Below are 5,202 nucleotides of genomic sequence, written 5' to 3' on the forward strand. Positions count from 1 at the left end.
CTCAGACACATGAGACCTTGGGTCGTTATCCCCTTCGAATATGGTATGCTTGAAGGTCTTGAAAGAAGTAGAACTTGTGGGCTTCAGAACATATTCAGTCACATGGAAATTGGTAACTTGGTCTTTCTCGTTTGAAACAAACATTTTCTCCACCTTATCTTTCAGTTCTGCTAACTGTTTAATTAGATCATTCTCAACTGGAGCAGGATTACCAGCAGATGCTTGATTGCCCGAAGTGGGTTCTGGAGTCTCTCTTTCTTCAACTACAGGCTGATTACTTAAAGCAGGAGGAACCTGATTCTGTGCCCTCTCTTCAGCAAAAGCAGCGGCTATTATCTCAGTAATATCCCTTAGCTGGGCCGAGGAAAAACCAGTCTCATTCACATTACCGTCAGCCATCTCAACTAGATCTGAATCAGCAACCGTAACAGGCGAACTTGGACTAACCACAAGACAACCGGAGCAGGCTCGAGGATTGGGGACACTTTGACCAAACGTTGACCAGGACGTCGGTGCCAAACTCCCGAAGTGATTTCCTGGGATGGATCAATTCTGACTGATAGATAAAAGGACCTGAGTTAAAGTAGGTTCTGCATGTATGCATGAAGAATAGAAGCACATAAGATGAGGAATGCAAAGCTAATGTGCTAATAACCGGTATGGAAATAAGATCTCGTTTTCGACGACTAGACCCAAAATTCGGCACGAATAACATAGCAATAATTTACTTTGTATTCAAACATTTCTGTTATTATCTGTCGTCGACGGTTCCTTTTGAACTTTACAGTCGACTATTTTCTCTCAAGTCCTTAATTTTTGCCTTGGAATGAAAGAACTTCCAAGCGGGATACATTTTGTTATCATTTTTTTGTTTTTGCATCCTTACTTTTTGCCTTGAAACAGATGGTCCCAAGCAAGATCTTATTTTGATTAGTTACAAATTTTGTAATCTCACGCTTACTTTCAGATAATGCGAGAAATGTGAAAATACAAAGGAATCGCAACCCCCTTATAACTCCCTTCTCTTTTGGGTATTAATTCACTATAAACGATTGCATTATGTTATTCAAAATGAATTAGAGGTCCAGTCTCAAAATCAAGGTCAAACGTCTATACCGAAAATTAGCCCTTATAAATGCATCTCTCTATAAACTGTTGACGCGTGTTTTTATGCCCCCGCCTGATCCGATGATGATACGGGTATATGGATTGTCTTAATGGTATCTAGAAGTCTTTTGATCCAAGGATTTAAACAAAAAATTTGATTTTAAGTTTCTGACTGGGTCAGAGCTGCGTGACGCAGCTATTCAGGTGCGTGACGGCACTATAAGCTACGTCACGCAACTCTAATGCATCTCAGATTGGTATGTCATTATCGAGAGCAACGACACAACGTTTTCATGCCAAACGACACGTAGTTGTGGTACAACAAGTGAGCTACGTCACGCGACTAACTAGATCCGTCACGTAGCTGTGAGTTGCGTGACGCAACTATGCTCTGTTGCCCTACTTCTATAAATAGATCTTTTTCTCACGTTTGAAACAACTGGGGGGGACGATTTTGAAACCCTAAAAACATACCCTACGGCCACATTCTCCTCCAAAAATCTTGTGAGTTCGTTTGAAGGAGAATTGCCATTAGATATCAATTTTTAGGTGAATTAAATCAAAAAGAAGAGAGAAAATAAAGAGAGAAAAGTGTGAATGCTTAAATCCTTGGTGACGAAGGTTTCTGGAGTGTCTTAACTATCGTTCGTTAAGGCATTAAATCCACATACAATCGTCAATCTGAGGATTAGGTAATTCCCTTACGCCCTTTGATACTTTTATTCATTGATTACTTATTTTGTTATTGTTTCAGTAGTTTAATCTTAATTAAATTGTATTCTGCTCGATTTTGGTCATTCGAGGTTGTCTTAAAATATATTTAAGTAAAAAATGCTCTAAACAAATAATTTAGAATAGGACATGGACCAGAGCAGCTGCGTCACGCAGCTAGTGGACCCGTAACGGGACTGGCAGTTGCGTGACGGAGCTGTTCATGTCTAAAATTTTGTTTCTTTGCTAAGAACAGTTGCGTCACGCAACTACTGGATCCGTAACGAATCTGGCAGATGCGTGACAGAACTGTTCATGCCCCAAAATGTTGTTTTTCATGTATGTGTTCTGTTTTCCGAATTACGAACAGCTGCGTCACGCAGCTATCGGATCCGTCACGCGACTTTTCTTCCATAGAACAGCTGGGTGACGTGACTGTTCTAGGGTTCCAGAAACAGTTTTTGTCCTTTTTAAAAAATAATAAATTTTGTACAAAATAAAATTTAATTTTTCTAATAAATCCGAAAATGACCAATTATGAACAGATTGTAATTTAATTAGGTTTAGCATATTAAAATGTAATTATGCATGATTTTGGTTTGAGGGTTTTTGGGTTTGATTTCGAATTGGGTAGAATGTATTTTTTAGGTTTGGTTTGTGGCCCGCCTTTAACCATAAGGCAAGAGTGGGTCTTTTATTTGATTTAATTACTTTGGTTTGGATGATTTGGATGATTATGGATGCAATGATTGGATTTAATTGGGACGATTAATTAATTTTTCTTATAAGAACTCGGTTCGATTCATTCGGGTTGGGTTTAAATAAACAAATAATTTAGCTTTTCTAACTAAAAACAAATTAGAAATCGTAGGTTAAAAGAGGTCGGATTTTCCCCGCGTCGGCTTCCAATGGGCCGGCGTACCCAATTCCCTTACCCAGAATCGCATTGTTGCGCCTGACCAGTCTTTTTAATAATTTGGCCTTAAATAAAATTGGGTTTAAAATGTAGTCATTTTTATAAAATAAAAATGGAAACGGTCTCATTGCCGAAATAATGGGTGGCGACTCAAAAGTGTTTTTATAGGAACGATTTATCGGCATCGCGTCCAATAAAATGTTTTGTCACCACTGTTCAAAGTAAGATCATTTTCCATCAAAAACAAAAAGTGATCGTTTTTCGTGTCGCTCGGGGGCGATACGAAAACAGATTGGTGAGTCTGCTGGGGAAGCAACCACTAATCCCCGGTTAGTTTTAATAACTAGTCGGTTGCAATTAGGAATTAACTCTAAACCTACGTTTTCTACAAGTGGAAATAAAATTGGTTAGAAAGCCGTTGGAAAATTCTTTAATCGTCCGTGTTTGTTTATTTGCTTTCCTTTATTTTTCTAAGTTCTTGCATTCATACTACATTTCTCTCTTCTCACCACTTTTTGCCCAAATTACCCCTTGGTATCATTGTTAACTTTGAAGGTGAATCCAGCCTAAACCTTGCGTTTTAGGCACATCCACCCGAGAATTAGCAATTTTACCAACCGCAAGCCTAGTACCTTTAAAGGTGCGTCAAAAGGAGTAGGCCCATGTAAAAGCCCGAATCCTGTTTACGGAACCCGGACTTTGTAAGCCCAATGGACCAAAGCCCAGGCATGTAGTTGAAAGCCCTAGTCACTTCCCCATAAGGAAAACCTGAATCTGTTTGCTGTTGTTGTGTCGCATTCATTCTGAGGGTGTATATCGCCAATCTCAAAACCCCATGCTGGTTGTCGAGATTAGACCAAGTCCTAGGAAACAGATGTCGAAATTTTTTACCAATGGAACTCGTGTGTGGGAGAGATAAGGTAGGAAGCCATGCATTTCCCAACTCCCATCCCCTGCGTGTTATAAACTGTTCATATGTTGTGACATTCATGCATCACATGAAGGAACCTCTCATGCGCAAGTGCAAAGACAGAGAAAAGACAAAGCATCAGTCACATCGTCTTCCCAAACAGAAGAAGAAGAAGACGAGTCGCTGGATGGAAGCAAGTTCTGAGGATGCCTGACAGCATAGGAGAATTTGCAGGTCATAGTTTTTGACATGAAACAGCAACTACACACGATCTAGGCAAACCAAGCACATATGGAACGGAAGTGGATGAAATATTTCCAGAAACAAAACATCAAGGCTCTCCAGAGGCCCAAGGCTTTTCTGTCCTTCTTTGTTTTTCATTTTTTTGTAATTTCGTATGTGTTTTATGCATGTGCATTTTGTATTTTATGCATGTATCCTCCCAAAACGAGGACATTGTGTCTTTCAAGTGTGGAGGAGACTTATTTTTTTTCATTTCTCTTAAAAAAATGTGTAACAATAAAAAGGTCAACTTCTTTGCCTTAGTTCAATGTTTTAGTCTCTACATGTGGATTGGTTTATATTTTGCTTGTTGAAATAGAAGTCTTGAATAATATACCATGATTAAGAGATTTAGATGCTTATATGAACTTAGGTATTAAGATATGACATATAAAATTTTTCTTTGCAAATATTAATCTTTAATTAACCATCTAGACATTATCTTTGACTTTAGAGAAGCAGGAATCCTAACTGAAATGAAGAATAGGGAGAAAAGGGAAACTAAAGCCATAATACTTGTATGTTTCGAATCAATAAAGGATGAGGGTATTTTAAGAGAAAAACGAAATACGATAGAGGGAATAACGGAAATTCATTTTAAAGCAAAGTGGTATGGAGCATAAAATGCAACCACTTACTATTTACATTCCCACATCTCTCTATATAAAAAAAGAAGAAGAAGAAATGAAAATGTGGTATGGAGCATAAAATGCAACCACTTTGTGAAAAAGAAATATGGTACCTAAAAATGCCTTGAGATAAGAAACAATACATGTGTGCTAGAATTGTCTCAAGTACTTCCTATTTTACATTTTAGGGCGGGAGGATTGCTTATCTCATATTTTGAATGACTAGATTTTGTATACTTTAGATTTTTATTTGCTATATTAAATTTTAGATGTCATATTCATTTATACTACTTGGTTCATAAACACTTCAATCTCTTATCTTTAGTAGATTACTTAAGAAGTCTAAATCAACGAGCAAAAATAAATATGATCAACATGAGTTCAAAAGAAGGATGAATGTTTTTGCTTAGGGACAAGCAAAGAGCTAAGTGTGGAGGAATTGGTAGTCTCGCAAAATGGGCAAATTTTGTTATGTTATTTTCATATAATTTGCATGACTGCATGTTGTTTTTATACATTTTACGTTTGCTCGTGTTGTTTTTGTGACATCCTACCGAGTCGAGTCATTGCATAGAGTTGAGTTGAGTCGGGCTGAACCAAAATTCGGTTCGAGTCATTAGAATCATAAGACTCCAGAGTGTGGTCGT

The sequence above is a fragment of the Jatropha curcas genome, chromosome 10 (genome assembly GCF_041381405.1).
Source record: "Jatropha curcas cultivar XTBG-Jc1 chromosome 10, XTBG_Jcur_1.0, whole genome shotgun sequence".
NCBI lineage: Eukaryota > Viridiplantae > Streptophyta > Magnoliopsida > Malpighiales > Euphorbiaceae > Jatropha > Jatropha curcas.